Below are 24952 nucleotides of genomic sequence, written 5' to 3'. Positions count from 1 at the left end.
CCCTTTGTGGCTCATCTCTGGCTGGAATCCAGCCAGGCTTCCTGGGAGGGGTTCTCTCTGTGTGGGGTGCTCTGTGCCACACGCTGCCCTGTGCTGGAGGATAGATCTCATTTCCTTTTTATGGCCTGGAAGCTCTTGCCTCTAACCAACTCTGCTGTGGAAAGTGGCTTCTTGGTGCGTGCTTATGTCTGTGCTCATGCATGTGCACACACACAAGCTCTCACGTATGCACCAGCAAACTCCTCATGGACCTTCCGTGATGCAGACACCAATGGGGCTGTCATTAGGATTGAATTCTGCATATACTAAATGTGGGCTGCTGTAAAATGTTGTCAGACCAGAGGACATGTGTTTGAGGCAAAAGGAAGGAAAAGATCATTCCCTGTCCCTAAGTTTAAAATTTTTTTATGTTTTATTCCACTCCCCCCCTTCCCCCGCGTTACTGAGACACAATTGACATTTCACCTTGTGTAAGTTTCAGGTGTGCAGAGAAATGACCCCATGTATCTAGTCATCTTCTGTCACCTCACACAGCGGTAAATGTTGTTTCTTGTGATGAGAACTTGTAAGACCGCTCTGTCCTCTCTGCCATCTCCCTCCTCCACCACACCTGACTCTCTGTGCCAGCTGCCTCTCGTGGGCTCCCTCTCAGCTCTGTGTGTGTGTCGATCGCTGTTGTGTTCTGCATCAGTGTCCGTATGGAGCTGAGGCACACGCCTTTGTCTCAGAACAACTTCAGGGCAGGTGGCTCCTGAGCACGACGGGGGGAGGTTGCAGACGGGTCTCACCTGCTTCCTGAGATGTGCTTGACCTTCTGAGCAGGCTGTGGCCAGTGACTCCCTGACCCTCCAGGCAGGCTCTGGGTTTGGCTCAGGGCTAGACTTGCAGGCGTGTCAAGCAGCTGGCCAGTCCCTTTGGCGTGCCCTGTCCCAGGGTCTGAGGGTGGAGTCTGGGACAGGCTTCAGCTTAGGGAATGTTCTCCTTCCGGGGGGATTTCAGGACTCAGGACAGGTGAGATGTTTTAGGTTCTTTATCTCACCTGTGGCTCTTAGAGCGCCTCTCTCTGTGGGAACAGAGCTCTGGTGAGTGTGACCACCTTCACCTCCCCTTGTGGGCGTGCTGTGGGGGAGGTGGGAGGGTGGGTGGGTGGAGGCTTCTCTCCGGGGTCAGTGGGGCCTACACTGGTGCACTTGGTGTCTGCTTCTTGACTCTTCTCCGTGGGCTCTCCACCCGCCGTATCTGCACTGTGTGGAGCACTGCGCCCCCGCTGCTTCTGGTTCAGCTCTGTCACTGCAGACACAGGTTAAATGGCAGATGTCTACATAGCGGGACGGGGAGGCTTGAAGTCAGACAGAAAGCAGCCTCAGGAAGGGCTTGTCCCGCTGTTCCAGCAGAGGTGGGATGTCCGTGCTCCCTCAGGGCTGCCGCCTGGCAGGTTTCTGTCCTGTTGGAACTTTTGTCCACAGGCTCACCCTCTCCTCTGTGGCTCCTCCCACTCCTACCCCAGGTGACCTTGGTCCTCACACCTGTCTGGGCCCTAGTCAGCACCGAGCATCTTCTTTTGCCTTAGGTCACAGGTGGGCATTTCCAAGTGGCAGGAGGCTCCTGGAGAACCAGGCAGTGGTGGTCCGAGGAGGGGGACAGGGCTTGAGAGGGACTGTTTCCTGAGGTTGTACTCCGGGTGAAGAGAGTGCGCCCCACAGCCTGGGACGCATGCGTTGCTCCCCACTGTTCTGTTCTTGTACAGAGCAGTGGGGAAGACAGGGCCTGATGACTGGTCCTGGCAGTTGTACAGGTTGGTGTGGAGCCCTGCAGATCTGGGGACTCAATCGTGTGTTTCTGTGTCACTTTAGGGTGTGTTTCTGTGTTACTTTAGGGAAGGTTGCTGGTGAGTAACACTTGTAATCCTAAGTGGAGAGGGGGAAATATTGATTCATTGTTTCGCTGGAGACTTGAAGGTGGGGGATTTGTCTTTAGTTTTCTTGTAGTGTATCAGTATTATCCAAATTTTTTTTACAATGAAGACAGACCCTTCCTCACCTCTCTTACTGTCTTAAGCCCTGAACCCAGCAACTGGACTGTGTTATGAGGGGTTGGGGGCCTGAGTCCTTGGAAGAAAAACTATGACAAACCTAGACAGCATATTAAAAAGCAGAGACATTACTTTGCTGATAAAACTCCATCTAGTCAAAGCTATGGTTTTCCAATAGTCATGTATGGTTGTGAGAGTTGGGCCATAAAAAAGGCTGAGCACCGAAGAATTGATGCTTTTGAACTGGTGCTGGATAAGACTCTTGAGAGTCCCTTGGGCAGCCAGAAGATCAAACCAGTCAATCCTAAAGGAAGTCAACCCTGAATATTCACTGGCAGGACTGATGCTGAACTCCAGTACTTTGGCCACCTGATGCAAAGAGCTGACTCCCTGGAAAAGATTGCTGGGAAGATTGAAGGTGAGAAGAGAAGGGGACGACAGAGAACGAGATGGTTGGATGGCATCACTGACTCAGTGGACATGAGTTTGAGTAAGCTCTGGGAGATGGTGAAGGACAGGGAAACCTGGCATGCTGCAGTCCGTGGGGGTCGCAAAAGTTTGGACATGACTTAGCAACTGAACAACATTAACTGTTTTAAGATAATTGACAGTGGTATGAAAGTTGAAAATCCAGACAAAAAAGTTATTTGACAGAGCATAGTTGAATAAATAAATGGCCTTGTGTTTTAAAGACTGCACTTGTATTTCTGGGTTAGGCTATAAGGCCGGGACAAAGTGTCGATCTCTAGTTCTGGAGAGCCGGGTGCAGTGGAGGCTGCAGTAATGACTGCTTTCAGCTCTGCCTTGGCCCCTGCACTGGGCACGGTCTGACACGTCTACCTTGGCTTTCTGGGCTCTGGGGAAGGAGGAGGTGGGTCTGAGCAGGGGTCTCTGCCCCCTGCTGCCTTCCCGGCCTCCACAGTATGGCCACACGGCACCTGGACTCGAAGCGTCCCCAGTGGTCTAAGGGGGAGAGCAGACATGGTCTGAACAGTGCTGGGAGGCCACGGCCCAGAGAGCTGCCCTGGCTGTGCTGTGTCACCCGGTGGGTGAGCCAGGCCAGGGGCAGGGTGAGCCAAGCCAGGCCCAGCCGTCTTCCCCCTGCCTGACATCCATTCCTGGGGCTGAAGATGTTCACCGACACTGGACGGTGAAGTGAGTAACTTCAGGGTGTGTGTGTGTGTACACAAACATGTCCACCAACAGATACTCTCCAGGCAGGATCTGAGTCGTCACGGGACATTGCTTTCTTGCGAAGAGAATTCTGAAGGTTTGGTTCTGTGGCTCATGTGTCCTGATGAGCCTGTGGACAGGGTTCTGTCTGGCCAGGACAGGGGCCTGGGCTATAGGGCGGGCCTGGGCCCCTGCTGTGGAACTGGGGCCACACTGGGTCCTGCTGGCAGTGCTGCAGGGCGTCCCTGTTGGGCACTTGACAGTCCAGCTCCGCAGGTCTGATTCAGGTGTGGCTTCCCCTTTGCACAAAAGGCTGCTTCTGGACGCGTCCGAGGTGGCCTCACATGGAATCAGCTGCCAGTGCAGACCCAGGAGATGAGGCGACTGCGACTGGCACTTGTTTGCGGCGAAGGGGTGGCGGGCGGGGCTGTGCATTGACTCCCCCGTGTGACTGCCCCGTGGTCCTCGGTGCAGGAGCAAGTCCACCTGCTTGTGAGAGCTGAGAGTGGGCTGTCCCATGGAGGTGCCTCACCTGGTTTTTGGATGGAGTGCTTGTCCCGTGTGGCTCTTTGTTGATGGCGTACAATTGAGGGGCAGGCCACAGGAGAGCCGCTGCCCGTTCGGACTGCCCGCCCAGGGATGTTGCGGTTTCTTTCTGCAGCGCTCCCTCGGTCACCCAGGCCTGTGTGGCTGTGTGGGTCAGTAACTTGCTCTCCTCTCAGGGTTGGGCCCTGGGACCTGTTGAGGCCACGCCTGGCATGACATTTGTTATCAGGGCTACATTTCAGGCAAGACCCACTCAGCCTCTCCCCTCCTTTAGACACCAGGCCTCGTGTGGGTCCTTCACGTGGAGACTGGCAAGTGCACTTGGCAGCGCCTGCGTGTCTTTTCTTGGCCCTTGGGCCTGCGTGCTCTGGGTTGTTGCTTTGTCCACCAGCCAGAGCACCTCCCTCTGGGGCCCCGAGAACGCAGGTGTGGCCACCAGGGGCCCTAGCGGAGCCTGTGGCTTAGCCAACCTGGGAGCAAAGGAGTTAAAATTGTATTGGTGTTCTGTACTTGGTGGCCAGAAATAATCATCTCTTCACAATGAATTGCTTAGTAGAAAGGAGGTGCTTTTATATACCCATCTATCTTTGGACCTGGATTGAGTAGTTTGGAGATGCAGAAAATGGAGTGTTAAATAAAGGTGAAAGTGTTTATTTTTGCGCGATAAGGAAATTGAAATGGCAAGTGTCTGTAGCAGGTCATTTCCTTCTAAATTTTTTGTTTTTCTATTTACAAGAATCTTCGATGAAAACAGTGACGTGAATGGAGCTGATGCCTCGTTTGCCCTCTGCCTCCGTTCCCACTTCCATAAGCGCGAGGGTGTGCACCGCGCATCCCCGGGACCTAGGCCAGCACTGCGCAGCAGCCGCTGAGGCTGGGCATTGGGCACGGCTGGCCTCTGCCCGCCCGCGTCCAGGCCACGTTGCTCCAGCCCAGCGGCCTCCTAACCCCATGTTCAGTTTCCAGGGCAGACCAAGATCCCCGTTCACTGCTCATTGACATTTGATTTTTCTTTAAAGTAATTATCCTGAAGTGTTTCACTCCACCTAGAGCTCTTGGTGAATTAATTCTTCTCTGTTCTGCTTGGCCCCTCAGCGCAAACATGGAAAGTCGAGCACTTTTGATGGTTGTTAAGTTGGCTGCAGGCGGCGCCCTGTGTCACAGTAGTTATGGTGGTGATTCATCAAGGAGATGCCTAGGTGTTGGGTGGTCTGGTTCTCTGTGTTCAAGGCATCCTTTCTTCTTCACCTTTTGGGCTTTCAGGGCATCACCTTCTGAGACCTGAGTGGAGTGAGTGGGTGTGGGGCCTATCCGCAGCACAGAAGCCTCTGGGCCTGGCTGCTCTTGGCTTTGAGAGACAAAGTTCAGAGAATGTTCACACAGGCCCCCATTGGTCACACAGCAGAGCTGAACCTCCAGTTGCCGCACTCTGACCTTTCTGAACAGAACACCCGCTTGGTTGAAGCAGAGCCTCTGTGTGAGGCCCGTGGGGAGGGCCATGAGGGAAAGGTCTCACCCAGGTTGCTCCCAGGGGCCCAATGCCAGCCTGGCCTGGAAAGCTGGTCCCAAGACCAAGGCACATGTACACTGCTGCCTGTGTTGTCGCAGATCTGCACACGTGTAGACATGGGGAGTGGGAGTGGATGTGGGTGTGAAGCCCCCTGTGACGTGGGCAAGAGCCCAGAGGCTGCAGCCCCACTGTTCACAGGGATCTGTGACGTGGGGCTGGAAGTTGCAGTGAGACCCACAGTCTCTCCTTCATTAAACCCAGCAGCAGGGTATGTGGGTGGAGTGTGTTTATGTGAGGGTGTGTGTGTGTGGAGGGGGTGTGTGGATGTCTGTGTGTGTTGTGTTTATGTGAAGGTGTGTGTGTGGATGTGTGTGTGTTGTGTTTATGTGAGGGGGTGGGTGTGTGTCGGGTATGTGGGGTGTGAGGGTGTGTGTGGGGAGTGTTCCTGTGTGTGGGGGTATGGAGGGGTCTTTGGGACCCAAGGTTGTGGATGTGCTTGGTGGTGGCGGCGTGTGAGGACCGCGTGCCCCTGGAGGAGCCTGGGGGCTGTGGTTGTGAGAAGTGGGTGTGGCCTCACAGAAGGAAAAGGACCAGATGTCAGCAGTCAGCATAGTAATTACGCCTGCCTTGCGTTGTAAAGGCCTTGCTGCTTCTCACTGCTCTCAGCGCAGTGTTCTTCACAAAAGGAATGGAGCAGAGGAGGTGCGCTGGGGGAGGGCAGGGTGTTGTCGGCCCCTCCCCAAGGTCCTTCCCTCACCCAGAGCACCCAGCTTGCTCCTGGCTCTGTCGCCCCCGCTGCCCCCACCCCAGTCCCAGCACAGAAGAAGCAGCCGGGGGCAGCCCCTTCCCGGCTCCCTTGCAGGGGTGGCCTTGGGGAGGACCTCTTTGTGCTCCTCCTCATCCAGGGAGAAGGGCCATCCTGCCGGGAAGGAGGCGGGCCGGGAGGGACTATGATGCCAGAGTTAAAAACGGCCCTTTGTCATCCCATCTACTGTGTCTCTCTGTGGCTTTGACTCTTCCAAGGACCTCATATCCGTGGGATCTTACAGTATTTGTCTTTCTGTGACTGGCTGCCTCACTGAGCATAATGTCCTCAATGTTCTCTGTTCCTCAAGATCCCGTGTGGTAGCGTATTGCAGGATTTCCTTCCTTTTTAAGGCTGAATGATGAATATTCTATTGTATAGGTAAACCACATTTTGTCATCCATTCATTTGTTGATGGACACTTGGCTTGTGTCCGTGTTTTGACTCTTACGAGTAGCACTCCTGTGAATGTGAAAGAGCAAATAACTCTCTGGAACCCTGCTCTCATTTGCGGGGAGGGTATGTGCTCAGGAGTGGACTTGAGGGGTCGCATGGTAATTAGGAGCTGGGCTTTTTGTGGACCCTCCCAGTGGCTGTGGCGTCTTACATTCTCCCCACAGCGCACCATGGGTTCAGGAGCCACCCCTGCCAATAGCTGGTCCTGGGCCTTGGAGGTGATGGCTGAAGGGCCTGGGATCAGCCCTTGAAGGCAACAGCCTGGCTTCTGTTGACATCTTTTATGTGTGATGTCCTTTTTTTTTTTTTTAAAAAAAAATTATTTGGCTGTACTGGGTCTTAGTTGTAGCATACAGGATCTTCATTTGCAGCATGTGGGATCTAGTGTCCTGACCAGGCGTGGGACCTGGGCCCTGTGTCGGGAGTGCAGAGTTTTAACCACTGCACCACCATGTCCTTTGAGGGGAATCCCCAAAATTACACTGTACCTTTTTCACAGAACTGACACTTCAATCTGCAGTGTTGTTCTGGAAACAACAGTTCAACTGGCATATGAACACCTTTATGCCAATAAATTTGGCAACTTAGATAAGATGGACAAATTCCTTAAAAGACACAAATTACCTAAGCTCACTGAAGAAGAAATGGATCGCCTGAGTAACCCTGTGTCTATTAAAGAAATTGAATTTTTAATTAAAATCTTGACACAAAGAAGCCTTCAGTCCCTGGTGTCCTCACTGGTGATTTCCACCATCCCTTAAAGAGTGGGGAGCATCCGTCACACACAGGCTTCCCCTCTGTCCTTGAGGCAGAGTCACCTGGGTTCTGGAATCAGGGAAGGTCGTGCTGAAAAGCCACAAGCCAGATCCCACATGAATGTGGCTGTGAAGACCCTGACTTTGAAGCAAAGTAGATTAGCGATTTAAAAGGATAATGATGCAGGCAGGATTTATCTCAGCAGCTCATATTGGATTTAACATTCAAAAGTCAATCACTGTAACATGCCAGACTGACACCTAAAAAAGAAAAACTGGGAGATCATCTCGAAAGATGCAAAGAAAAGAAAGTGACAAAACCCCATATCCCTTCATGCCAAGTTCAGAAGGCCTCCTTCGTCTGCTGAGCAACTGGGGCCCTACCGTGGGCTCGGTGCACATACCTGTGAGTAGCTTGGCTGAGCCTCTCCTGACACCAGGTGAAAGTGGGCTGCTGCGGGCACCTCTTTTGTTCTCCTCTTAAAAATAAAAATAACCTTATTGCTGAAGCAATACTCTGCATTGTGGAAAATTAGGAAATAGTAATAAGGAACTTTTTTGCATAAAATACCATATTTTCATCACCTGGAGAAGAGATCTTGTGTGTGTGTGTGTGTGTGTGTGTGTTTACACGTGTGCATACATGCAGAGATGGGCACAATAAAGGACAGAAAAGGTGTGGACCTAATAGAAGTAGAAGAGATTAAGAAGAGGTGGCAAGAATACACAGAAGAACTGTACAAAAAAGATCTTAAATTAGTGATGGTGTGATCACTCACCTAGAGACAGACTTCTTGGAGTGCGCAGTCAAGTGGGCCTTAGGAAGCATCACTATAAACAAAGCTAGTGGAGGTGCTGGAAATCCAGCTGAGCTGTTTCAAATCTGAAAAGATGATGCTGTAAAAGGGCTGCACGCAATATGCCAGCAAATTTGGAAAACTCAGCAGTGGCCACAGGACTGGAAAAGGTCAGTTTTCATTCCAGTCCCAAAGAAAGGCAATGCCAAAGAATGTTCCAACTACCCCACAATTGCACTCATCTCACATGCTAGCAAAGTAATACTCAAAATTCTTCAAGCTAGGCTTCAACAGTACATGAACTGAGAACTTTGAGATGTTCAAGCTGGATTTAGAAAAGGCAGAGGAACCAGAGATCAAATTGCCAACATCCGTTGGATCATAGAAAAAGCAACAGAATTCCAGAAAAACATCTACTTCTGCTTCATTGACTACACTAAAGCCTTTGACTGTGTGGTTCCCAACAATCTGTAGAAAACTCCTACAGAGATGGGAAGACCAGACCATCTTATCTGCTTCCTGCGAAACCTGTATGCAGGTCAAGAAGTAACAGTTAATACTGGACATGGAACAATAGACTGGTTCAAAATTGGGAAAGGAGTACATCAAGGCTGTATATTGTCATCCTGCTTATTTAGCATATGCATAGTATATCATGAGAAATGCCAGGCTGGATGAAGCACAAGCTGGAATCAAGATTGCTGGGAGAAATATCAATAACCTCAGATAAAGCAGATGACACCACCCTTATGGCAAAAAACTAAGAGGAACTAAAGAACCTCTTGATGAAGGTGAAAGAGAAGAGTGAAAAAGCTGGCTTAAAACTCAACATTCAAAAAATGAAGATCATGGCATCCAGTCCCATCACTTCATGGCAAATAGATGGGGAAACAATGGAAACAGTGACAGACTTTATTTTCTTGGGCTCCAAAAGGACTGCAGATGGTGACTGCAGCCATGAAATTAAAAAACGCTTGCTCCTTGAAAGAAAAGCTATGAGAAACCTAGACAGCATATCAAAAAGCAGAGATATCACTTTGCCGACCAAGGTCTGTCTAGTCAAAGCTATGGTTTTTCCAGTGGTCATGTATGGATGTGAGAGTTGGACTATAAAGAAGGCTGAGTGTTGAGGAATTTATGCTTTTGAACTGTGGTGCTGTAGAAAACTCTCGAGAGTCCCTTGGACTGCAAGGAGATCAAACCAGTAAGCTCCGATACTTGGGCCACCTGATGCAAAGAGCTGACTCATTAGAAAAGACCCTGATGCTGGGAAAGATTGAAGTCAGGAGAAGAAGGGGATGACAGAGGACGAGATGGTTGGATGGCATCAGTGATTCAATGGACATGAGTTTGAGCAAACTCTGGGAGATGGTGGAGGATGGGGAAGCCTGGTGTGCTGCAGTCCATGGGGTCACAAAGAGTTGAACACAACTGAGCGACTGAGCAACAGCAAACAATAACAATGCATGTATTGTGTGTGTGAGGCTGCAGGGCCCAGGTGTTCCTGCACTGGCCCCGGTACTGCTCTGGAATGTTGGCAGCTGTGTGGACAGCCCTGTGGTCAGTGGTCAGCGGCTGGGGTGAAGGAGTGGCCTGATTGCATCTGGGGGAAGGCTCCTACTCAGGGCTGCACTCACGCCCTGGGAGCCGATGCCTTGCAATAAACCTCTTAATATGCATATCTGTGTTTCTGATGGAACCCTGGCTGACGCGTATATAATATGTATTTATTAATTTTACAGTCCTGTTTTTACAGTCGGTGATTGTTGGTGTGTCCTGTTTTTACAGTCAGTGATTGTTGGTGTGTGTCAGCGAGCTCTGTCTGGTGTACTGTGGGGCCGCGGAGAGGCCTCCAGGGTGCAGGGCCTCGCCCCCGGCCTTTCCCTGACACAGTTCCCGCCCTGCCCACCAAGCCCTCCTCTGCCTCTGCCCTTCTGCACTAGTGCCTTGGCTGTGCCTTTCAGCTTGCCTGTTTTATGGGTCATTAAGATGAAAGTCCACTTTTGACTGTGTAGGCTCTGTTACATGTCTGCTTTTTATTGGTTTTGTGTTACTAACTTCATCACGTTTCTTCTATGCTGTTAGATATATTCTGATTTGAAAAGCCTCTTTTTTGAGATATTTTTTGGAAGTAAACACTTTTTCCTCTAAGAATCACTGTTACCGGTGTCTCCCAGTTAACTGAAGGGAGCCTCTGCTCTGCAGGGGTGGCTGCTTCCCCCCTGGTTGTGTCCAGGGCTCTCTGCTTGCTGTTTAACCCGGGTGTCTTTCCTCTCCTCTCAGTCTTTCTGGGTTGTTACGTTCTCACCGTCCCTTGCTCATCCTGAGCTGGGCAGATGCATTTTCCGTTCTAGTCTGACGTACTTCGTCTTCAGCTGTGTTTCCTAGTCCTCTCACTTTGGTACTTAATAAACGTTTAGTTCTGTCACTCTGTCACACTTGACTTCTGTTTCTTTTTTCTTTTCTATTTTGCCTTTTTAGTTTTTTTCTCTACAAGTTTGGGAATTACACATTTTCGTGGTCACCTTGGAAGTCAGTGATGTGTGACAAACCAGCCTTTCTCTTGGTTTCCTGGTAGCTGTACGGCTTTTGAAGATTTTGAAACTTGTATGGCTTTGAAGAAGTTCATTGTGAGATGTAGGGAAACGACCCCCTGACTCTGACCCTCTCGCCTTTCCTCACAGTTCTCATCTCCTCGTTTCCTGTCCTGTGTGTGTGTGTATATATTTTCACCTGCAACTTTCACTTCTTCCGAATGATCTTTACTGAAGCTTCATAATGAAACCAGAGAAGTGCACTGCAGTGTTTCCTGAAGGTGAAGACAGAGGGGAGAGCTGGCCCTGACCTGTGCAGGCCTCAGCCGGGCTTCTGCCTACCTGCGATGCGAACCTTGCTCTCGCCCCTGGTTCTCCTACTCCCAGATGCCTTCTCCAGGCTGCAGAGGAGTGCCTGCATTTGTCCCCAAGACTCCTTGATTCAGCATAATTTTGGAAGATGGAATTATTTTATCCTCTCAAGTCTGTGTTGGTTGGTTCACTTGGAGCTGCTGACCAGTGGCTGTGGTCCTTGGAACTGGTCCTTGGATGCCCTCCCTGCACAGAGGCCTGGTCAGTACCCTTGTGATTACCTGAGCCCAGACAGTACCATCTGTTCAGCTGAGACTTGTCAGGGGCTGTAAATAAAATAACACTTGCGAGTACAGCTCCGTGCAAATGCAGTTGAAGTGGATCGTCAAGCCCCACGCGCTCCCTGTGGAGTGGGGGCTGCTGTTGTCGTCGTTGATAGTCACTTTGGGTCCCGGGCACTTGCCTGGGTCCGTGTGGCCCCACAGGGCAGTGATGCTTGTCCTCATTTATAGACAGGGAGATGGAGTGGCGGGTTGAGGGGCTTGCTCACGACTTCAGCCCGTGAGTATGAAGTGTGTGCCATGGCCACAGCCACCCCACAGGTGATGAGGGGCCCGACTTCCTGAAGCCCTGGCCTGAAGCAGCCTGTCATGCAGGCCTTCACTCCCTCTACTCCATCCGGTTTGGAGCCAGAACAGGGGAAGGAGCCTTCCATGGTCCTGGGATTCTCTCTCAGGGCCCAAGGCACTCGTGTGAACACCAGGAAGCAGGAGCAGTGAGTGCTGGCAGTGAACCTGGTGCTGGACGCACCCTCGCTCACGTGTGTTTCCTCCCTGGAGTGGACTCGGGACCAGGCCCTCTCTCTGGAGCAGCTGCTGACAGGAGACATGGGGCTTGCCTGCTGCACCGCACCCCCCGCCCCCCACCCCGCCCCGCGCCAGCCTCGTGCATGGGAACACCTGTGTGCTGTGACGTACACAGAAGATCACACACGTGTATTCAAAGATACACGCTTTGAAAGAATTTGCCACAGATGCAGTTTAAAGAGCTGAATCTTTAAAACAAAGCCTTGGAGTTTTTAGCTGTTGATTTGTATGTCTGTTCAGGAAGTTAGGTTTGTGAGTGGTCGTGACTAGAGGTCCTCCTGAGTCCAGGACCTGCCCAGGCCCCTGTCCGCACCTCCTCTCTGTCTTCCACTCCTTCCCCATGTGGAGGAATTACTGAAGAAGACACTGAGGAAATGAAAGTTTGGTTATTCTATAAAAACAATTTCTCAGAACATTTTTAGCAACTCCATTTTACCATATAATTTTTTCTTCCTTGGAATATTTAGTATTTGATTCTAGATGACTATACTGAGAAGTGTATCTGTAGGGCCCATAAATAGATTTTTGCAACATGAAATATCAAGTTTGTTTTTTCCTCTTAATAATGTGAGCTCATGATCCAGGGGTTTATTTGCCTTGTTTTCTGTACAGTGGCTTAAAAATATGGTAGGAAGAAGATAGGATAAAAGTGTGTTTCTCTTCACCACATCGCAGACTGGAAGACCGAAGGGGACAGGGCAGACGCTTCCGATCCACGGAGACAGTGCTGGAGTTACGCCAGGGCACGCCTGCTTCCCTTCTGTGCTGTTTGGTTCATGTTGGGCATCTCTCTGCAAACCTGTCAGGAGCTCCCCTGTTTATACCACTGGTTTATCCTGGACTGAATGGTTTGGCTCCAAGGTCTCAAACTCTCCAAAGATGAAATGGCCTCTGTTTTCCAAACAAAGTTGGAACTGGGTTCTGAGGCTCGAACCTTAGATGGTCTGGCCTGGGCCCTTCCTCAGGTTGCGGCTGCCCCCCCACTCCCCCTCTTTTCTGGGACTTCGCACTTGCCTGTGAAGCCGGGTGTGGAGCCAGTCCTGGGAACCTTGGACCCATGGGCCTGGGGAGGCTCCGGTGATGTGTGGGAAGGAGGACTGGACGCCTCTGAGGTGGCTCAATGCCCTGTGCCACAAGGCTGCCGTCTCGTGGCCCCTTAATGTCCGTACACGAGTTTGCACAAAGATGGTTCATCCAGGGGCTTTATTTTGCTTCTGCAGGTATATAATTTTGCAGTGTTTGGGGACTGGAAGCACGTTTGCATACATGGAATTGCTTTCACTGGTACCAGTGGGATTTAAGCAGTGGGCAGGGTAATAAGGAGAGGGGATGGGTGCTCCTTTAATCTGGAATTCCTTTAATCTGGAATTTTTGTGACATTATCCTCTATTTACAGCTTTCAGGAATCATCTGGTGTCACGGCACATATGTTCAGAGCTGTTGCCAAGGTGACGAGCCTCCTCTCACCACCCACACAGTCCTGCTGGGAGGGGCTGCCTGGCGGGGTCTGTTTACTAAGAGGTCCACAGGCTGCCCCCTTGTAGCTCGATGGCTCAACTGCTTTCCTTGGTAACTTAAAAAAAAATCCTATGATGCGTTTCCCATGGCGCGAAGGGGACCCATGTTGCCTCTGTGGTTGTTTTCAGCCGACTTCGTTAGAAACACACAAGTGACTTGGGCTTCATGTGTTTGTCAGTGGCAATATCCATTTAAACATTTAAAAATATTGCATATAAGCAACTTTAGTCATGACCTGGGTTATGATTTACAGGTTTTCCCTGGGTTAAAGGAGTCTGAAGTGTATATTGCAGTGCTGCGCCTCCACTCCGCCTCCCTGAAGGCTGTTTGCACAGTCACGTATACTCGTGTGTCATTCGCACTCGTGTGGCATTCACAAATGCCAAGTCACTGCACTTTCAGAACAGGAAACATCTACCGTGTTTGGGTCCTGAACCCTCTGAGGATTGGGGCAAAGCTGTGAATGGATCCTCTCGCTGTTCCTTCGGAGTTTCTGGGGCCTCAAGGCTCCCCTGACCCTTGTGCTGTCACCTCTGCTGCCCCTGAACTTGGTCTCAGAGCTTCGAATTCAGTTTCTGTTTAGATGAAAGCTCCTGATTAGTGACTTTGGGTAGAACCTGGTCTTACTTCACAGAAGACTCTTACATGCAGAATTCCTTTTCCCCTTTCTCAGTCAAGCTCTCTTGATAGTTTTACAACTGAAGACATATGCCACCACCAGAAGTGACAGAGAGTGGTGTGAATGACTGTGCCAGTGTGAAGCTGCATCAGGTTTTTAAAAACTATTTATTTATTAACTGTGCTGGGTCTTGGTTGCTGCACGGGCTTTTCTTTAGTTGTGATGAGCGGGGGTAAGTTGCAGTGCTCAGGCCGCTCATGGCAGTGACTTCTTAAATTGTGGAGCACAGGCTCTAGGGCATGTGGGCTTCAGCAGTTGCGGCTCCCGGGCTCTAGAGCACAGGCTCAGTGGTTGTGGCACATGGGCTTAGTTTGGTAACTACCAGGCACCATGTGGGGTCTTCCTGGATCAGGGATCGAACCCGTGTCTCCTGCATTGGCAGGCATATTCTTTACCACTGAGCCACCAGGTAAGTCCTGCATCAGGTTTTTAAAAGGATTTAGTTTCTTGTACTTTGATTTCTAGTGGTAAGCCTTAAACTTTTAGGTATATGCGTACAGAAGTGTAGACGGATGCTCACTGGAGCACTGTTTGTATTGCCAGAGTTGGAACAACACAAATGCCAGTCCACAAGAGAAAATCAACACCACACTGCAGTCATAATAAAGTAGAACTACATTTAACAGAAGCCTCGATGAATCCCTAAAGCATTCTGGAGGGCAAAGGTGTATGAGGATCTGCGCAACATGTTTCCTGTAAGAACACCACGTCGTGTGTAGAGGCTGACAGTGCAGCATTAACACGAGTGTGAAGACATGCATGGTGAGGATTAGCCTCAGAATCCAAAATCGTCAGAGAAGAGAGGAGGAGACAGCAGGATTCATCGGGGCTGCAGCTACGCATGTATTATTTTATATAATACATTCCAGACCAAATATGGCAAAATGAACAGAGATGGACGCGTCAGTGCTCCTTTAATCACGCCTCATGCTTTTCTGTTTGCTTCTACGTTGTTACTTTGTTGTAAGATGACAAGGATAGAAAATCCTTCCTGTGAGGAGATCATGAAAGGAACCAACCCGATTTAAGCATGTTCACGGCCCTCCAGATTCCTGGAATGGTTTGGGAAAGAACTAAACCTCAACACTGAACATGTGCGTCAGACAGTGGTGCTGTGGGCTTTGAGGATGCAGAATTGACCTCAGTTGCTGCTGTTGACGGGCTCGCCCAGCCTGTAATTTTTTAAATTAAAGTTTCTTAGTTTTTTTGTGATTTTTTTTGTGTGTGTGTGTTTTTTTTTTTTTAGTATTTATTTATTCCTTCCTTTTGGTTGCACCAGGTCTTAGTTGCAACTTGAGAGGGAAGTCTTGGTTGCAGCACGCAGGATCTGGTTCCCTGACTAGGGACTGAACCCCAGCCTCCTGCGTAGGGAGCGCGGAGGTGCTGGACCACCAGGGAGGTACCTGTGTTTTGTTTTTAACTGGCAGGTGGTGCGGTTTGAACCAAGCCGGCCACTTGGCACACCTTGGCTTGTGTCCAGGGGAGCCCCCAGGTCCTGTCATGACCCAGCTCCAGCTCTCAGTGCAGTGCCTAGACCTCACCTCGTGTCCCTGTCCTACCTGAATGGGACCTGTGACAGGCAGAGTCCCCTGGAAGCCTCCAGCTTCCTCGCCTGAAGGGGTTTCTGGGTGGGACATGGTTCTACTCTGGACTCCTGGAGCTTCTCACTTGCTCACTTGGGACACTCATTCCCACAGTGCCTGTGAAATAACTGTCCTAGGGCCAGACTTGTAGAGTTTCTCCATATTATGTAGGTAAAATGATTAGTGAAACACAGAATCTTAAATGAGGTTTGTGGAGGCAGTTTGCAGTTCCATCAGCCTGATTTTGTCAGCTGTATGAGAGAGGCACTGTATGTGCAGTGGGAGATTATAAAATACAAATAAGACCAGAAACACATTCCCGCTGGGACCCCAGTGTTACTTGCTTTTCTGGATTCTTGCTTTGTGGATTAATTATATTTTATTATTACCTGTTGCATTTTAGCAAAAACGAGATCCTACTATCTTATAACTGCTGCTTTCTCACCCAGCGGCCTCTGCCTTTCCGTCTCAGACCTCAGAGCAGCTGCAACCTGCCCTTCAGCGTGTCTGTCAGAGCTGGCACAGGATTGGCTCTCTTTTTCTTATAGGGCCAGGGGAAATACCTCAGGCTTTGCCACCTAAGAGGTACTAGGACCACTATTTACAGGTATTGACATGCTGGTGACTCCAAGGAGGGTCTGGCGGGGAGGAAAGCCTGCCCTGGCAATGGGAGGGCTGTCAGAAGTCCTTGCTGGGTCCCCTTCCAGCTGTCCCTTTTCTCCAGGGAGGGAGCAGTACGTGCCCACCAGCCTCTTCAGTTCGATTCAGTTGCTTAGTCGTGTCCGACTCTTTGCGACCCTGTGGACTGCAGCACGCCAGGCTGCATCACCAGCTCCCTGAGTTTACTCAAACTCATGTCCATTGCATCGGTGATGCCATCCAGTCATCTCATCCTCTGTCGTCCCCTTCTCTTCCAATCTTCAATCTTTACCGGCATCAGGGTCTTTTCAAATGACCAGCCACTTGCTTTGGGCTAAACTGAGAATGTTGTTAATCTACTGTAAACAAACCCCAGGTTCTGTGATGACCAGTCCCTGGCTCGGACTAGCCACGCTCAGAGTCCTTTTCCCCAGGCGAGGGGAGCAGCCAGAGAGCCAGGCCTGGGGCCTTCCTCAGGTGGAGGTGACCCTGAAGCCAGGGTTCTGAGGGGCCACGGTGCACAGGACGGGGGGAGAAGCTTGGGGAGCAAGTGGCCAGTTGCTGTTGCATAGATGTTGTGTTCATCCCTAGGCGCGGTAATGGCAGCAGGCGCGGCACAAGTGTGTCCTCGGTTCTGAAGGCCAGACTCAGGAGTGGGGGTGCTGATGGGACGCCCCTCGCCAGGCCCGGCAGAGGCCCCGGCCACCCCAGGTTTCCTGGGCTTGTGGCCATGGCGCTGTCCCCTTTCTCTTACCAGGATGCCTGCGCTGGGGCGAGGGTCTGCTCGGAGCACCTTGAGACCCTCACTTGGTTTCCTCTTGCCTGGTCAGGTCATGCTCACAAGTGCCGCATGGAGGGACCTTTGGGGTCTGCCCTTCAGCCCCTTGCAGTGTCTCCCAGAGGGAAACGTGGAGTTTTTCTCTTGTAAACACACAGGTTTTAGGTGTGCGGCGTCAGTGTGCTCACCTGGGACTCAGCCCATCGAGGAGCTCTTCATGATCTGCAGGGGCCACTGTGGGTGCTCCATGTGCTGGGTGCTCCCAGCTGCTCACTGAGTCGTGGACACGCTTTGTTTGCAGTTTCCAGCTGTCATGCACGAGGACCCCTCCCACAGTAAGTGGGGTGTTTGGGCTGATGCGTTTCCCCCGTATTCTCAGTGCCCTGTCACTAAGGAACAATCACTGTTTCTCTGTGAGCTCCACTGCCCCACCCAGGAGTGGCTTTCTCTTGGGTTTTGCCAAAGCCGGCTCTCCAGGGAGGGGGTGAGTTTGGGAGAGCGTCTGCCACGGTCAGCACGTGTCCTGCTCCGAGTGAGCGGAGCCAGTGCCCGGGAAGGGCCCTCGGGAGAGGCATCGGCCACGCCGCCCGTGTCACAAGGGCACAGGGTCACTACGAGCAGGGCCTGGGGCTGGGGCGCGTACAGCTCCTGTCTGGTGCTGGACCTGCGTTTAGAAGGCCTCGGCCAGTGCAGTTGCTCTGAGAGGTCAGCCAGCGTCTCCTTGCTCAAGTTCCACAGTGACACGTCAGGAGCTGAGGACTCTGCGTCCCTCCCTGGTCCCTCATCCCCAAGGCTGGCTGATGGTGACTTTTGGGGCAAAAGAGGTGGCTTCATTATGGGTTTATTTCTGGATGACTTATTTGTTAACTCATTAGGCTTGTTTTGTTCCATGCATCCCCCTGGCAAACCTTGCTATTAAAAGAGGGAAATAACCCACCATTTATTTAAATGTAAGGAAAGCAGAGATGATTGTTTTCTTGGTAGCCTTTTTCTATTTCTACAAAAAGCTTTCTGTTTTAGGAAGCAGAGCGTATGTGGACAGTGTTTCCACCACGGATAGGTCCCTTCTAGGCTGCCATGAGTCTGGCAGCAGTGTCCCCTTTGACAGATGGCTGGGCCAGGGTGGCCTTGGTCCCAGGAAAACCTCAGCAGCACATGACGGGGGCAGCAGCCTTGACGGTGCCTGGCTGGGACAAGTGACTGTTCAGGGCACAGGGGTGTCGTCATGGGGCCCAGCGGAGGACGCGTCTGGGGGCACTGCCCCACGCAAGGTGGGTGCTCACATCTGTCCAGTGACATGGACAAACCTGCCAAGAAGCTTCTTCCTCCTGCCTTTGTTCTCAGCCTGCAGCGGGAGCCCAGACCTAGTGAACCCATCTCCAAGGCTCCTCTGCCGTGAGACACGCCAAGTGCAGCTGTGAGTGCCTGCTGGTGCAGCAGCATCACCATTTCTCACGGTGTCACAGGACAGGCGTGAGCACTCCCCAGACGCGTCCTCCGCTGGGCCCCACGATGACACGCCTGCAGCCCTGCATGTCCACCTGTCCAAGCCGGGCACCGCCGAGGCTGCTGCCCCTGTCACATGCTGCTGAGGTTTTCCCGGGGCCAAGGCCACCCTGGCCCAGCCATCTGTCAGAGGGGACACTGCTGCCAGGACTCACAGCAGCCTGGACCTACCTGTGCTGGAAACACTGCGTCCATGTACACCCTGCTTCCTAAAACAGAAGGTGTTTTGTAGAAAAAGGCTACCAAAAAGCAAGGCACCCTCCCAGGCTTGCTCAGAGGCCAACCTGCAGTCTTCTTCCTAAAATTTTTCAAGTCCACACAGGCCTAGCAGACAACCAGCTGAAGTGCCGCCGGCCACTAGGGGTGAGCGCACTGTCAGAGCACACGGCCCAGCAGGCTGACGTGAACGGCCTTTTTAAAAAGCACTTCTAGAAGAGTGGGGGACTGGGCGACACATGTCCTCAGTGAGGACACGCGGCAGGAATGCACCGTGGGGCGCGTGGGCTGTACGACCAGACCCCCGGAGAGACCCCTGCTCGGTCACCTGTGCATGGGCACTGGGCCTTCTGGAGGAGGAGGGGCACACAGCGGGTCCTCCTCCTGGGCTCGCCCAGACGGCACCCTGCTCTGCCCTGGGAGGCCTGTGATCACCATGTGCTGGCCACGCGGGGCTGGGCAGCACCTCCCGCCCTGGCACTCTGCTCCGTGTCCATCCCTCTGCCTAGTTTCCTGACGGGGAGATGTCCCTTTATGTCCAAAATGTTAGGCTTGTACAGAATTCTTCTGTCAGCGGTCCTTCAGTTTGTCCAGCAGCGTAGGCCAGCCTGGGGGCACAGGGAGGTATTGAGGGCCGGGCAGAGCGGGAGGGCCCCCGGAGGCCCCAGCTCTGGGCAGGCGGCCCCTCCGCTTCCTCAGAAGGCACCTTTGTAGGCCGGGTGCCTCGGGGCTCCTGGGGGCTTGGTTCCCACGGTGGTGATGGCTGTTACCCGAGCCTTGTGGGAAAGTGCCAGGACAGGGGAGGTGTTAGCACTTTCACACGGGGCTGGTGGCCCAGACTGTGAGGTTGTGTGTCGTATGCTCGTGCGTGTGTGTGTTCAGGCAGGCTGCTCCAGGCTGGTGGAGGCAGTGTCCTCGTCTCGACCCTGGGCCTTGCCCACGCCTGAGGATGGCGGTGCTGAGTCCTCAAGCTGCTTGGCTGCCTGGTCATGTGGCCAGAAGCCCATCGTCAAAGTCACAATTAAGGCTTTTTCGAACCAACTGGCTGGAAGTGTGTTGAGTTTCCTGTGAAGCTCCCGTCACGTCTTAATTTAGAAACTGATGAAAGGTCTACCCAAGGGTGTCATCAGGGGCGGCGGGGCATGTCCATGTTGTGATAAAGTGATCACAGCAGAGGCAGCGTCCAGCCACCCGCTGACTTGGGTCTTGCTGCCCACGGTCTGCATGTGACAACCTGGGGCGGCTGGGGGCCTGGGTGAGCCGCCGTGAGGTCGTTGAGTCCCAGGGTCTCCAGCACAGACCCTCCTGCCCAGTCACAAAACTCCGCTGCTTTGTTTTCCTTCATTGAAGCATACTTGATCTGCCATGTTATATATGTTTCAGGTCCACAAGGCAGTGGTTTGGTGTTTTTATAGATCAGACTCCAGTATGGCTACTGTAAGGTGCCGTCTGTAATTCCCGTGCTGTGCAGTGCAGCCTTACAGCTTATTTCTGTTACATGTAGGAGTTTGATTCTGTTAGGTCCACACCTCTCTCCTGCCCCTCTGCCTTACATCTGCTTGCTGGTGGCCGCTGGTTTGTCCTCGACATCTGTGAGTCTAGTCACCAGTCTGTTGTGTGTTTTAGATTCTGCAGAAGTGGTGTCATGCGGTGTGTGTCTTTGCCTGTCTGACCTACTTGGCTTTGTGTAATGCTCTCCAAATCCATCTGTGTTGCTGCAAAATTTCATTTTTTATGGCTGATTAATAGTCCATCGTGTGTGTGTGTGTGTGTGTGTGTGTGTGTGTGTGTGCGCATGTGCATCACATCTTTATCCAGTCATCTGCAGATGGCCGTTTAGGCTGTCTCTGAGTCTTGGCTATTTTGACCAGTGCTGCTGTGCACACTGGGGTGCATGTATCATCTTGAATTAGTATTGTTGTTTTTTCCAGACATATACCAGAGTGGAGTTGCTGGGTCATATGATAGTTCTGTCTTTAGTTTTTTAAGGAACCTCACAGTGGCCACACCAGTCCGCATTACCACCAGCAGTGCGTGAAGGCTCTCTTCTCCACATCCTCCCTAGCATTTGGTATCTGTACGCTTTAATGACGACCATTCTGAACAGTGTGAGGTGGCGCCGCACTGTGGTTCTCACTTACGTTCTCTCATCATTAGCCGCGTGAAGCATCTTCTCATGTGCCTGTTGGTCATATGTGTGTCTTCTTTGGAAAAATGTCTATTCAGGTCTCTTGCCCGTTTTCTGAAAATTTTTTTTTTAATGTTTTCAGTGTCTAAATTCTTTATATGTTGTATACATATTTACATGTAATATACATATATATCTGTATATATACACACACATAGGGCCACAGTATGAGGCTTGTGGGATCTTAATTCCTCGACCAGGGACTGAACCTATGTCCTTAGCAGTGAACGTGTGGAGTCCTAACCTCTGGACTGCCAGGATATTGATGTTTCTATCATTTGGATATTAACCCCTTTTGGTTATATCATCTGCAGGTGTTTTCTTCCACTCAGTAAGTTGTCCTTTTTATGATTTCTTTTGTTGTGCAAAAGTTTAAAATTTACTTAGATACCCTTTGTTTATTTTTGCTTTCATTTCTTTTGCCTTTAGAGATGGATCCAAAAAAACATTTCTGTGACTTATGTCAAAGAAAGTTCTGCCTATGTTTTCTTCTAGGAGTTGTATGGTTTGCGGTCTTACATTTAGGTCCATTTTAATTTATTTTTGTATATGGTGTGGGGAAATGTTCTAATCTGTAATCTTTTACATATAGCTGTCCAGTTTTCCCAGAACCACTTATTGAAGAGACTGTCTTTTCTCCATGTGTATTCTTCGTCATAGATTGATTGCCATAGGTTTTTGGGTCTTGGTCCTGTTACATTGATCTGTGATCTAAATGTCTGTGTCTCTGTCAACACCATACTGTTCTGACTTTTGGAGCTCTAGAATCTAGTCTCAAGTCAGGGAGCATGATTCCTCCAGCTTTGTCCCTTCGCCTTAGGGCTGGTTTGGCAGTAACTCCCTCACCATCCAGTGGTTAAGATTCTGTGCTCCCGGGATAAGGGGCACAGGTGTGATCGCTGGTTGGAGAACCATGCTCCTGCAGGCCATACAAAGCAGCCTTAAAAAAAAAAAAAAGAAAAGAAAAAGACTGCTTTGGCAATTGGGCAAAAATTGTGCTTCTGTGTAAATTTTAGGTTATTTGTTTTAGTTCTGTGGAAAATGTCATAGATATTATGATAGAGATTGTGTTAAACCAGTAGATTGCTTTGGGTCATCTGGCCATCTTAACAGTATTAATTTGTCCCAACTCAAGAGCATAAGATATCTTTCCATTTTTTTATATCACCTTCAAATTTCCTTCACCAGTGTTTTATAGTTTTTACAGTGTAGATCTTTCATCTCTGTAGATAAGTTTTACTCCTAGGTACTCTTTCATGCCGTTCAAAATGGGGTTTCTTTCTTTCTGACCGTTCATTATTAGTGTATAGAAAAGCAACAGATTTCTGTCCTTACCTGCTTAGGCCAGTGTTTGTGAAATGTCCTGACAGCTCCTCATTGTGAGGAAAACCGTCTGTTTCTGTCTTTGCCCTTGACACACCCCGGGAACATGCTCACAGTGACGTCATGAGCTGTGAGCGGTGCCTCCTGGTGCTGTGTTGTGGTTATTCCACTTCCTAAAACATGGCTGCTGAACATGCTGCAGCAATGGGGGCCGAGTATGGTCAGGAAGCCCGCAGGATGTGAGCTGCATCTCCGGGCGCGCCCCCAAACTCCCTCTCATGCTCGTGTTTCTCCTTTGGTGAAGAGTCTGCTTGTGTCGCTTGTGTCTTTTGTCCATTTTCTGTTTGGATGTTTGTCATTCGCCTGACTTGTGGTGGGCAGTTTGTCTCTTCATCCTGTAAATCCGGTCTTCACTGGGCGGCTTTCAGTTTGGCTGAGATGCAGAGGACCCGTGTTTCCCTTTTTGAATGAATGGCTCTGCTGGTGTCGTGTCTAAGAACGCTGCCCATCTAAGGTCTCAAAGATTTCTCCTACTGTTCCTAAAATTTGTACAGGTTTTTATAGGTTTTTTTGAGATGTATACCTGAGTTCCCATTATTATTTGGAGCACTTGTTAATGATACTGTGTTTTTGTTGTTTTTACATGTTCTTGCTAATTAGTAGACATAGGGTGGATTTTTGTGTGTTGATCTGCTATTTTGCAGCCTCTTTGAGCTCACTGTATCGTGGAGTTTTTGGTAGATTCCTTGCAGTTTTTTGATAGACAGTCATGTCGTTATCCAGCAGAAAGTTTTATTTTCCGTCCCAATTTGTTTTTCTCTTTTCCCCCTTTTCTTCCTCACTCTCTGACTGGTGCTTCAAGGAGGATGTCCAGAAGCGGGAGTGGGAAGGAGGCGTGTCCCGTGTCTCACTGTCAGGGCGATGCTGGCTGAGGTGCTGTCCACGCCCCTCCTCTCTCTGAGCGGTTGCTGGACCCTGTGGTGCCGAGGGCTTGGGCCTCAAAGTCTTAGGCTTTGAATGCCAGACACATTTTCTGCATCAGTTGTTAGGATTGGGTGATTCTTCTTCTCTGACCTGTTGATGTGGTGGGTTATGTTGATTAGTTTTTGAGCACTGAACCAGGTTTGCAGGTTTCTAACACCAGCGTCGCTGCCCAACCTCTCGGGTCACCTTCTCCACGTGGTGACCCTGTGGGGGTTACTCTGGACCTGGTGCTGGCTCTGCTCTCCACTTGCCCTGCAGCCGCCTAGTGGGTGGGCTTTGTGTCCCTGGCTTTTGGCAATGCTGCAGGGTCACCCAGGGCCACTTTCCCTGTCCTGTCTTTCCCCAGAGCTCTCCTCCTCTGGGTCTTGAGTCTGGTCTTCCTGAAGACTGGTCTTCCTCTTGCTTGTGCTTTTGTCTCTTGGTCATCTCTGTCACATTCTTTCTCTGTGGATCAGCCGTGGAGGTGTGTGGACTTGCCCCCTGTGCTCTTGGTCACCTGAGTTCTCAGGTGGGTGCCAGCCTGTCCCTGTCTTCTCCTGCATTTCCTGTGCATCTTGGTCCTTCTGTGTAAGATGGCTGTTTTCCCTCCTGCGTTTGCAGCCCCTTCACCCCCATCTTCAGAGCTGTGTGTTCACCTTTAATTGATCAGGTTTTCGTTTCCACTCTGGCCGCAGTTACAGTGGCTTGTCGTGTGCTCTGTGCCAGGGGAGGGTCCCCCTGCAGCCTGGGAGCCCTGAGCTGCTGTGCCCTGTGTCCAATGACCTGCCCTTCTGTACATGGCATGGCGCCCCCAAAGGGAGATGGTCACCAGCCCCCCACTTTCTGATCACCTCCTAGGGTGCAGTCTGTCCGTAACCAGCATTTTAAACTTTATTACTGTGAAATGTAACATAACATCTAAAAATCTGCAAAATATTGATAAAAATGTAGAATCTCATTCTCACAAAGTGCACATGGGTGTGGGCTTTGTGTAGAAAACTCCTGTCACACTCCCAGGCGTGACTCCCCTCCACACTTGTACAGCGATCACCACTCGATGTCTTAGTCATCCTGTCGCCTCAGTTAGGCAGACAGACAGTATGCCCTTCTCCCCCTGTGACCTGTGAGGTGGTTGGGCCTGTGTGACTCAGTTGCCCCTGGGGCCGCTGGGGCCTGTGTGGTGGGGCTGTGTGCATGGCTCTGTCCGTGCTCCTGTCAGGATGTCAGTTCTGCTCTGTGTCCTTGCTGATGTTCTGTATCTTGTTTTGGTTTTTGTTTGCATTTCTTATCTGGATTTCCTCTCTTGTGAAGGGCCTGTTTAAGTCTTGCGTCCATGTCTGCAGTGGACGTCCACTCTCTGGCTTGCCAGTTTGTGGGTGCTCTCTGCAGAGGCTGCCTAAGGGCTTGCTGGCAGGTGCATGTGTAGGAAGCTCCCTCTTCTCCTGTGGGATGGTGACCTTTAATGAACAAAACGTGCTGCTTTCCAGGTGTCAGAATTTGCAGACTTGGCCACTATGGTCAGTGCTCTGGCTCTGCAGGTGTCGTCTTTACCTTGAGGCTGCAGAGACGTTCTCTGCCGTCCAGTGCATGTTCTTGCTGGTCTGTGGGTTCTGTGGCGGGGGTGGAATGGGGGGAACCACTGCCGTTTCTGCACGTGGACTTTGCCGGCAGCAGAGTCCTCGGTGGGAGTGCAGCTCGCCCGCCCTGGGCTCGGCCTGTGGGGGCCCGTGTCAGCGTCAGGCAGTGTCAGCACTGTTCTGCAGTTTTTTAAAA

General features: G+C 51.0%; 1 protein-coding gene across 15 annotated transcripts in view; it reads left to right on the top strand.

The window, feature by feature from the left end:
* The window catches only part of ANKRD11 (ankyrin repeat domain containing 11), a 119261-nt gene that overhangs the window by 65562 nt on the left and 28747 nt on the right, over positions 1-24952 (top strand). For 3 of the 15 annotated variants that reach the window (XM_055553152.1, XM_055553145.1, XM_055553153.1), the window contains exon 3: positions 2371-2450. The exons of 10 other annotated variants lie outside the window; for them this stretch is intronic. The gene's annotated coding sequence lies outside the window, so the exon portion shown is untranslated. Of the gene's footprint in view, positions 1-2370; positions 2451-17141; positions 17319-24952 lie in introns of all 15 variants that reach the window. 2 more of the 15 variants (XM_055553149.1, XM_055553154.1) reach the window with 1 other exon arrangement.

This window comes from Bubalus kerabau, chromosome 17 (assembly GCF_029407905.1).
Source record: "Bubalus kerabau isolate K-KA32 ecotype Philippines breed swamp buffalo chromosome 17, PCC_UOA_SB_1v2, whole genome shotgun sequence".
Lineage (NCBI taxonomy): Eukaryota > Metazoa > Chordata > Mammalia > Artiodactyla > Bovidae > Bubalus > Bubalus kerabau.
The sequence above is the reverse complement of the archived record's forward strand: the minus strand, read 5'-3'. Positions and strand labels throughout refer to the sequence as shown.